Raw genomic sequence first — 11,773 nt, 5'->3', positions numbered from 1 at the left:
TTTGCAAAAGCGTCTCCTCCTCCCTACACACACACACACACACACACACACACACACACACACACACACACACACACACACACACACACACACACACACACACACACAATGTAATATATAACAGCACATTTAAATTAATACATGTTCATTAATTAATGCATGCACACACACATACACACACAGAAACACATGCACACACATTCAATTACTATTAGGCCAGGAGAGTTTAGGTTAGGTTAAATCTGAACAAGGTATGCTTGTGTCTGAACAGCACCAACATGCAGTACAGTAGTGTTTATTTTCACACACACACACACACACACACACACAAACACAGACACACACACACACACAATGTAATATATAACAGCACATTTCAATTAATACATGTTTACTCCAAAACATATTACAGTAACATTATCTGTTAATGGAAAACACAGAGGAGTTTCTTTATGCCTCATAAATCCAAAGCTTTAAAATGCATGTAGTGTGTATATTCCACACTTATATACATTTTAATCAATATTGTATAAAACCCAATTATCTTGGGCAAAATAATAAAATGGTCTACGGCTTAGTAATTAAGTCTCTGTGTGGGCATGAGTGGCCATAAAATAGAAATAGAGGTGTGTGTGTGTGTGTGTGTGAGAGAGAGAGAGACAGAGAGAAAGTGTTTGTGTGTGTGTGTTGGTGAGAGAGAGAGCGAGAGAGATAGAGAGTGTTTGTGTGTGTGTCAGAGAGAGAGAGACAGAGAGAAAGAAAGAAAGTGTGTGTGTGTGTGTGTTGGTAAGAGAGAGAGAGAGAGAGAGAGATAGAGATAGTGTGTGTGAGTGTGTATGTGTGTGTGTGTGCGTGCGTGCGTGCGTGCGTGTGTCTGTTTGCATTTGGGTTCAAACTGGTAGTCATGTACTCCTCAAGCCTTTAAAATGGAACAACCCCAATGTGTCACTTGTCAATGTTGACAATGTAAATGTAAAAATCAGGTCCAAGTCCAAGTATACTTGCGTATACAAGGAATTTGGTCTCTGCATTTATCCCATCCATGAATTAGTGAACACACAGTGAGGTGAAGCACACACTAAACCAGAGCAGTGAACTGCCTTGCTACAGCGGCGCTCCGGGAGCAGTGAGGGGTTAAGTGCCTTGCTCAAGGGCACTTCAGCCGTTCCCACTGGTCGGGGATCAAACCGGCAACCGTCCAGTTCCAAGCCCGAAGCTCTAACCAGTAGACCAAGACTGCCCACAATAATGTTCCCACAAGTAGCCTCTAGATAGATAGATAGATAGATAGATAGATAGATAGATAGATAGATAGATAGATAGATAGAAATCACTTTGGCAGCAATTAAATGTTTTAAATGATTCAATGATGATTAAAAGCTAACACCGTAGTACAAACATCGTAAATTCAATCCACAGAGTGAAGAGAAGCTAAGAGAGGAGACTATCAATAAGCCAATAACCAAGTGAAAGTACCTAGCTTCCATCCATTAGTTGTACAGGTCAGTTTCCCGTAAATGGATTAAGCTTAGTCCTAGACGGAACACAAACTACAGTGAAAATCTCTATTGAAAAAAGCTTAGTGTTCACCTGGTTAATGTCATCATTTGTCTTGATGCATACATGCATGTGGCTGACTGATTCTCTGTTGCATTGCAAGACTGTAACAAGTAAGAAATAATAACAACCACTCACTTTTAATTGTGGCACCTGTCTACATGATATATTATTAATATCACACAGGGAATATTTATCAAGTTGAGTGTCATATTATAACCCCCCTTCTAAATAAAAAAAATAAAATAAAAAAATAAATAGAAGAGCTAAACGATTGTCAGCATTCAAAGCTGAAACCCCCAACAAGCGTATCAAACCCTTTAGCTCTCTCTCTCTTTTGTTCTCTCTCTCTCTCTCTCTCTCTCTCTCTCTATCTCTCTCTCCATCTCTAAATGGTCTACACCACAGTGTGAGGTTCAGAGGCTCTAATTACCCATTAAACTATAACTCAGAACCGTGATTGATCAGGCAGATATTGACTTGTTAATTAAAGCACTTGGGGTAAAAAAAAAAGAAAACAGCCACTGGAGCGGCGCTCTGTGTTGGTGCTCGATCATGCTATAGCGGAACGGTTCTAGAGGAGGCTTGGAACCGGCCCAGGGGGAGACTTTGGTTCTGATGTATGGGGTACAAGTGAGTGTTTATACTGGAGAGAGGGAGGAGAGAGAAGCCCATCGGAGGTGATGAAGCATCAGTAAAGGTGTCAGGGGGCACATGATGAAGAGATGGAGAGACGGGAGCAGACGGAGAGAGCGAGGGAGGGGGGAGGGAGAAAAGAAAAAAGACAGAGAGGGTACAGAGAGAGAGAGAGAAAGAGAGAAAGAGAGAGAGGAAGACAGGAAAATCAATGTAGGAGGTAGAAAGAGAGGGAGAAAGAGGGGGAAATGGGGGAGAACAAAAAAAGAGAGTGAAAGAGAGGGTGAAGAGATGGAGAGAAACAGAGAAAAAAATAGAAGAGAAGAGAGATACAGTAGAGGGAAATAGAAAGAGAGTGATGAGAGAGAAATAAATTCAATGCGCATCAATTAAATGAGCCCCTTATAATTTAAATGAATGCTCTCATTAATGTCCTTCATGGAGAAGATCTTCTACTCCATCTTAGTCTAGCGTCAAAGTGCTTCACAATGTCCATTATTAATCAACAGCCAATGCCGAGCTGAATGTAGGCGTTCAGTTGGGAATATCCAAAAACCCTGTCTGATAGATGATTGGAACTGAAAGGGGGGGAAAATAATCCTCCACTCGGCTGCGCCCGATGCTCTTTGCTGAATTAAACACAGCCTCACACGGTGCGTTTGGTTACTACTCCTATTATTATTACAGCGACACCACATGATGCTCCCGTTGGGCCAGAACTCCATTTAACTGACAAACATTGTGCGGTTCACCTGAGGGAGAGCGGCCCACGTCGGCATGGAAATGAGACAGGAGAGCATCGCATAGCTCGGCACAACGCCGCACTGCACACAGTGGAAGGCCCATCCTCCACTGCTCATCAGAAACCCTCGCCCAGAGCACTCTGTACCCATACAGGATCAGCACGCAGGCAGGCCGCAACTAAGCCAGATCCACAGGCAGTATCTGCTTCAGAGAGTACTTATTACTCTCTCTCTCTCTCTCTCTCTCTCCCTCTCTCTCTCTCTTTCCCTCTCTCTCTCTCTCTCTCTCTCTCTCTCTCTATATATATATATATATATGGAGAGAGAGAGAGAGAGAGAGAGAGAGAGAGAGAGAGATAGATATATATACTTTATTGATCCCTAGGGGAAATTTAAGAACAGTCATTATGTATATGACTGTCAATCTGTCTCTCTCTATTCTATCTCATGGCATTTTGGTCACTGCTACTAATCTTTACACACATACACTACACACACACACACACACACACACACACACACACACACACACACACACACACACACACACACACACACATACACACACACACACACACACACACACACACACACACACACACACACACAGAGACAAACACAAAGATGCATGCATAGACACACTCAAGCACACACACACACACACACACACACACACACACACACACACACACACACACACACACACACAGAGAGCCACACACAAAGATGCATGCATAGACACACTCAAGCACACACACACACACACACACACACACAGACACACACACACACACACACACACACACACACACACAGAGACACACACAAAGATGCATGCATAGACACACTCAAGCACACACACACACACACACACACACACACACACACACACACACACACACACAGGGGCCTCAGGGAGAAGAAACCTCTTCGGCTAGAGCATAAAGACAAACACAGGCGAGACACCAGTGCTGAAGAACAATGTGCCAACCTCAATTAGCCCATCCCTTTCTCTCTATCGCCCTCTTGCCATCTCACTCTCACTCTATCTGTCTCTGTCTCTCTCTTCATTTCTACCACTCACTCTCTTTTACACTCTCTCCCACTTTTCCTGCTCCCTCTGCCCCTTAGAAATGGTACTTTTTGTCCCATCTGTGTGTGCCAGACTGATTCTCCACCCTGGCTCTGTCTGTCCAAGCTACCATAGTCAAGAATCCTCTCTCTCTCTCTCTCTCTCTCTCTCTCTCTCTCTCTCCCTCTCTCTCTCTCTCTCTCTCTCTCTCTTCTTAAGTTTTTGAAAACATCTTGCGGATGTTATGGTGAAACAGCAGGGGTAATTTTAGGTAAACATAAATATAATTGGGGCCAGGAGCTTACAAGGGCATGTATGCCTATAGGGACTGGTCATCCAAAGCGGCTGTTCAGCAGGGTCACAGGTCATTAGAAGGAAAATAGAATGAAGACCTAGGCACATATGTATTACCTAATGTGGCGAAGAAGACACAGCTTCAGAATCAGCTTACTTTTAAATGTAAATGTAAATCAGGTTTCTTGGCCAAGTATACTTGCGTATACAAGGAATTTGGTCTCTGCATTTATCCCATCCGTGAATTAGTGAACACACGGAGCACCCAGTGAAGACACAGTGAGGTGAAGCACACACAAACCCGGAGCAGTGAGCTGCCTTGCTACCGCGGCGCTTGGGGAGCTGTGAGGGGTTAGGTGCCTTGCTCAAGGGCACTTCAGCCGTTCCCACTGGTCGGGGACCGGCAACCCTCCAGTTACAAGCTTGAAGCCCTAACCAGTAGGCCTCAACTGCCTCAAATAAACTAAAGCTTCATGAACTAAATGCTCAAGACGGAGTCCGGATTACATTAAAGCTACACTTCTTCAGTATCCTTTTGCTTTGTCTTTTGCTGAGTTTGAATCAGTGGATTGAAATTTGACACAACATTTCTCAAATTCAAATTCAAATTCAAAATGATTTATTGCCATGACAAGGTCATTTGTATTGCCAAAGCAGTTATTATGTAATACAATAAACAAAAAAACAACTCTCTCTCTCTCTCTTCCACACACACTCACACACACACACACATACTGTACACACACACACACCTACACACACAGACACACACACACACACACACACACACACACATTACATAATTCAGCAATCAGCACACTACGGCAAGAGCAGAATTGGACAGAAGGCTTGGTGCATTTGGAGTTGATTTGATATTTTATCTCTAATAGTGACAGATAATTTAGAGAAAATCAGAGAGAGCATGAAGAGGATGTTGGTGCGTGAGAAACAATGCACAATGGATGTGTCCACATTGCCAGCAAGTTGGAATGAGGTGTAATTGCTCTCCAAAAATAGAAGCCACCTTCTCAACACATAACATACCAAACTACACAGTGGGTTTTGTATGTGATATTGGAGTTTGAGTGTATGTGTGTTAATGAGAGAGACAGAGAGAAGGAGAGAGCATTTGTGTGTGTGTGTGTGTGTGTGTGTGAGTGTTATGTGTGTGCGAGCGAGCGAGTGTGTGCGTGTGCGTGTGTGTGACTGTGTGTGCGTGTGTGTGTGTGTGTGTGGTGGAGTGTCGTGGCCAATTCTCCCTCCTTAATGGGAGGTGATGAGTAGCACCAAAGAGAGAGAGAGAGAGAGAGTGTGAGTGTGTGTGTGTGTGTGTGTGTGTGTGTGTGTGTGTGTGTGTGTGTGTGTGTGTGTGTGTGTGTGTGTGACTGGAGGCCAGAAAGCCAACATAGTGATGGAAGGGCAACAGACAAAGCTGACAGGAAAACATAGCAAAAACTTTTTCACAGGGTCCTTGGCAACCAGGACAGAAAGAAAAACAGAGAAAGAAAGAAAGAAAGAAAGAAAGAAAGAAAGAAAGAAAGAAAGAGTAAATGTCACTCTACCTCATACTGTCAGTTTCATCCTTTGGCTTCAAGCTCTGTGTCCAAACTATTTCTGCACAACAAATAGAGAGAGAGAGAGAGAAAGAGTTAAAAAGTCACAAAGTTACAAAACATGATTCAGCCAATCACACTGTAGAAAGCAGAGAGCATTAGGAGAGTGATGTATCTTCTACGTGTCCTACGGGGGGCGGGTATCTCCTTCCCTCAGTCTTAAGTCTATAGAATCCAACTTAAACCTTCGCAGTGACAAACACACAAATAAAGAGTTCTATACATTCCCATTTAGAATATAAGAGAGACAAAGAGAGAGGGAGGCAGAAGGACAAAAAATGTGAAGCAATATAAAGAGTAAATGAGGAGAGGAAAGAAAATGAAATTCATATAAAAAGGATTTACACTGAGATAAAGAAAGAGAGAGAGAGAGAGAGAGAGAGAGAGAGGGGGAGAGAGAAATCTACGGTGTGAGGCATCAAGCTGACCCACTTCACTGCGTGGGCCTGTATCTGGTGTGCTCTCGTTCTCACACACATGAGCTTGTATGTGTGTGTGTGTGTGTGCGTGTGTGTGTGTATGCTCTCCTTCTCACTTATAAGAGCTTGTGTGTGTGTGTGTGTGTGTGTGTGTGTGTGTGTGTGTGTGTGTGTGTGTGTGTGTGCGCTCTCCTTCTTGCTCACACAAGCTTCTGCAGGCAGCACAGACTCTACAGCAAGCAGCAATCAAAGCCGCAATGCCATGATCTGCCCATAATTAAAATATCAGTGTCACTTCACAGGCCCTGCATCCTGAGAGCCCTGGCATTATCAAACGGTTAGTGCCCAGTAGAGCCGGCCAACTCTGCCACGTTGGATACCAACGTCCGATGACCCTACAGCGTAACCCTATGCAGTGAATATGCTATGTTGAAATAAATCGCTTATTTATCACCATTAACAGGCATATATGCATGTTATCATCAACGTTTGCCAATATGTAAAAGACCCTTACAGAAATATTGGCCTCCAAAATGGCGACCATCTGATTCCCTAGTAGGTCAAACTCTCTCTATATACGGCTCTGGTGGCCAGTATCCATTGTCCCTTTTTTCAACTCATCTGAAGTGACCTTTCCAGCTGGGCATGCATTCTTTATTTATAGACAAGACATGTAGCAGCACTTTTTACACACATCAAAATGTCACACACAATGCACACACACACACACACCCCAAGACATCCTGAAGCAAGGAAAGTGCTCTGACTGACCACTCTACACAGTATAACCTTGTTCTGAGTAAACTAAATGCTTTAAAAGGGTTCTCGTACTGACACACTGTGCTTCTTTACTTAGCAAAAGTAACTGTGGGAAAACAGCGAGGAACTCAAGTTCTGCCGGATGTCTCTGGAAAAAAAATATTGATGTGCAATCGTGGAGCGTGGATTGTTGGCGCCCACTCACAGGAAAAAGGTCACAGTGAAGCGTCTTCACATGAAATTGAGTTTTTCACTCCATTAAAGTGTTGCCAAGGCAGGCGCAGATTAGTGCAGAGATAAATAACAAATGGGGCCCAATCAAGACTTCATTTGCTGCCGGATGCACCCGCATGCACCCGCGAGTGCAGGGATCGTGGCAGATTACACGATTAATTAAACGGTGACTCAGCTTTTTATTAGCAGCACTCGCCGAGCTGTACCTGGTGGCCTCCGAAGGGCTTCAATTGGCCAGCTTTGGGGACCGTGTGGGAGGACATACTAAAAACTGAAGAGGAACTTTGGGGGGAGAAATTATTTTTGCTACTTACCTTAATACTTTATTTGAAGGGTACTTTCACAGGGATGTTATGAGATACTCAAAAGCACTTATTTAACATTAAAAAGCAATGTTTCAGCATTCAAAGGAGACAGTCAAATATACATTCTTCATCAGCACAGATGTAGTCTTTAAACGTTACAGGTATTCTTTTTTTAAATGTTTTTTTTATTTTAGTTATAGACTGAACATAGCACATATTGACAAAACAGTCATCACCATCATGAATGTAATGTAGTTCAATACAGAGTATATGAAGGTACTCAAACAAAAAATACTGCATTAGTGGACATATAGAGTCTGTCTGAAACAGGTCACTAAAGGAGGCCATTTAGATAGATAGATAGATAGATAGATAGATAGATAGATACTTTATTGATCCCCAGGGGAAATTCAAGCTTTGCAGGTATCAGAGATGACTGTCCCTTGTGAATGTGTTCTCAGTGTGTTCTTAGACAATAGTGCAATATTTTGCAACTGAGTAAAATCTTTAAAACTTTGGAAAAGGGCCCCATAAGCTCTTAATTGTCCAATGGCAATTTGACTTTAAATGACTTGTGTCGGCATCTTTTCAAGAGCGTGAGTGTATAATGCACATTTAGGGATCTTTACAAGAGATGTAAATAGACATCTATTAACCGCTGACAGTCAATTAGAGGACAAACTGGCCTGAAATGCAATTAAGACGGCATAAATACCCACAGGAGCGCTAATTGCTGAATGTGGAGAAAAGAAAAACATCTTTAAGTGGATGTGAGAGTCAATGGAGAACAAGTGTCGCTGAGGAACAGGAAGAGCAGAGTGGCCACATTAGACACTCTGTGTTATGAGTGTACTTGAATCAGCAGCATCAGTCACTCGCAGTGTTATTAGTGCACTTGAATCAGCAGCATTTCAGAACCAAGCAGGATTACGTGCCCCGTATAGGCAAGAGAGAGAGTGTGTGTGTGTGTGTGTGTGTGTGTGTGTGTGTATGTGTGTGTGTGTGTGTGAGAGAGAGAGAGAGAGAGAGAGAGAGAGAGAGAGTGTGTATGTGTGTGTGTGTGAGAGAGAGACAGAGAGAGAGAGAGAGAGAGAGAGAGTGTGTGTGTGTGTGTGTGTGTGTGTGTGTGTGTGTGTGTGTGTGTGTGTCTGTGTGTGTGTGTGTCTGTGTGTGTCAAGGCTCTAACGCTTGCCTACAAAGTAGTCTCCGGTTCTGCTCCCACCTACTTGAATGCCTTCATACAGACATACGCTACCTCCAGACCGCTGCGCTCCTCAGACGAACGACGTCTAGCTCTACCTCCGGTACGCTCAGGCCAATCCAAACTTTTCTCATCTGTTGTTCCTCGTTGGTGGAACACACTGCCAGTTCCTACAAGGGCAGGGACATCCCTCTCCATTTTCAAAAAACTCCTGAAGACCCAGCTCTTTAGAGAACATCTCCTCTCATAGCAACACTTACAACAAGTCTTGCTGATCCTAGCACTCACCAGCCGTCTTAAACGGACACGTAACTGTTAACAATAGCACTCACTGATGCACTTATTCTTACTGTACTTATTCTTATGTTTTTTAAATTGTCCTAATATTGTTGAGAATTGCTCTAAAACTTAAACTGTTTACCATGTTAGTCGCTTTGGTTAAAAATGCGTCAGCCAAATGTAATGTAATGTAATGTGTGTGTGTGTGCGCACACATGTGTGCATGTGTGTGTGTGTAGGCGTGTGTGTGCACGTACTGTACACCAAGAGTCTATGTGAGAGCGTGCTAATCTGTGGTCTCTAACCACAAGAGCACTCAAAAGAATGAAAGATTAATGCATTAAATAGCTGATTATATTGCACTCTCACTCTCTCTCTCACACACACACACACACACACACACAGACACACACACACACACACACACACACACACACACACAGACACACACACACACACACACATACACACACACACACACACACACACAGACACACACACACACACACACACACACACACACACACACACACACACACACACACACACACACACACACACACACACACACACACACACACACACACACACAAAGTGAACTGGTTGTGACTGAACACACAAGAGCTAAGTAAATCGGTGGGTACATTCCATCACTAGGGAGACACTGGTTACATGAATCTAATTAGTTGGGTGGTGCTACATTAGTGGGATTGCCTTCTTTTATTGTGATGGGACTATAGTGATTTGCCCAAGTGCTAACGAGAGGCTCTCTCTCCGTAAAAACCCTTTCAACAGATGAATAAACCACTCTCTAGTCTCCCTCCGTTTACACTGATGAACGGGCTGTTACTGCAGCACGAGGGACAATAAGGGATCATTCTTTATTAAGAGACCTGCGTTTCCATTGCTCAGGGCAAGGGATAGGACTAGATCCTTGTTATGATAAGAGTCACTGACTTAATGTTGAGGAAAGGAAGAGACAGAGTCAGGCTCCGAACACATTAATATTTCAGATGACAGGGCCCAGAATGACAAGTAAGGGAAGTCAAAGAGATGTGTGTGTGTGTGTGTGTAGCTTGTGCCTGAGAGCATACTGTATGTGACTGTGAGTGTGTCTATTCAGGTGTATGTGTGTGTCTATGAGAGCATTGTGAACATGCTTGTGTGTATTCAGTGGTGTGTGTGTGTGTGTGTGTGTGTTCAGTCATACCCAGAGCATCCATAATCCTAAAATGGAGCCAGACAGAGAATAGGGGACAGTGAAGGGCAGATGTGAATGGAGAGCAGAGAGCACTAAGTGTCAGAGAGGCCCCCTCAGGGTCACTCGTCTGCCCCCAAAACTGCCCCACTGCAGCCAGCAGTGCATTCTGGGTAACCAAGAAGAACTGTCTTAAATTCGGCTGATTCCTTTCTTTTTCCTGCCTTTTATTCTCTCTTCCACTTTCTCTTTTTTCTCTCTCTCTCTCTCACTCACACACGCACACACCCACACACACATCAATACATGCGCACACAAACAAACAGACACACACACACACACACACACACACACACACACACACACACACCACACACATACACACACATACACACACACACACACACACACACACACACATGTATACACACACACAAAGTTATGCTTTCTGCGTTCTGTCTAGGGATGTAACGGTATGAAAATTTAACCTCACGGTTATAGTGACCAAAATGATCACGGTTTTCGGTATTATCACGGTATTTTTAAAAGTGTGTTCAATATGTACAGAAAGCACTGATAGGCTTACACAAGCTGAAATAGTTTCAAAAAGTGTCCCGTTCATGTTTAATTGGGTATGTGCTTATAGCTTAACTTACCCTAACATTATTTGGAGGTTGCTACTGTTATCTGGATCCAATGAGTGAGACCAGGCTTGGAATTTCACCATTCTGGGGGCAAGGCCACTTGGCCTTCAGTTGAGCATATTTGGTGGAGGGCACAAAGGCCACATGTTAGGGCACCCAGGCCAAAGTTAACTATACAGTAGTAGGCTATAAAAATGATCAAAGTTGTATAGCCTATTCACTGCAGTAGACCTGCATCACTGTATGAAACATTACAAAAACATGAAACATGACATATTACATAGAACTGCAAATGATCTGATCATCTAATATTTACAGATATCTAGGCTATATTTAACATTTATTTTATATTTGGCCTGTTATGAAATCATGCATTGAACAATTTAAGCACAGTTCAGCTTTAAGAAACTCAAATAGCCTAGATGCATGCTTAGCATTTTGTGATCTACTTTCACAAACTCTTAGTCAGCTGTCCTCTGATTTACCGATATCTAGGTGATATTTGTAACATTTGTTTTGTATTTGGCCCGTTATGAAATCATGTGTAACAATTTAAACACATTGTAAAACTTAAAGCCCAAATGTGGAGACATCCATGCATGTCGAAATTTACTGCAAATTCAAAACTGGATTACTCTGGAACGGCTAACTGTACAGGTGACTGCTTTACATCTTTGTGTTCGGTAAGGTCTGCTGTTTATTCTGATATATGGTTTGTTATGTGTTAAACGAAAGGTTTTCACCGAGAGGAATGGGTAGGGTGATGGACGCAAAACCTTCAGTAGAATTTATGATTAAATTGAATTATATTATTTACTT

Source organism: Alosa pseudoharengus, unplaced genomic scaffold (assembly GCF_046254945.1).
Source record: "Alosa pseudoharengus isolate Yale_2024_CS ecotype anadromous, Long Island Sound unplaced genomic scaffold, YU_APseudo_1.1 YU_APseudo_1.1_scf_24, whole genome shotgun sequence".
Classification (NCBI taxonomy): domain Eukaryota; kingdom Metazoa; phylum Chordata; class Actinopteri; order Clupeiformes; family Clupeidae; genus Alosa; species Alosa pseudoharengus.
This window is presented reverse-complemented; position numbering follows the sequence as displayed.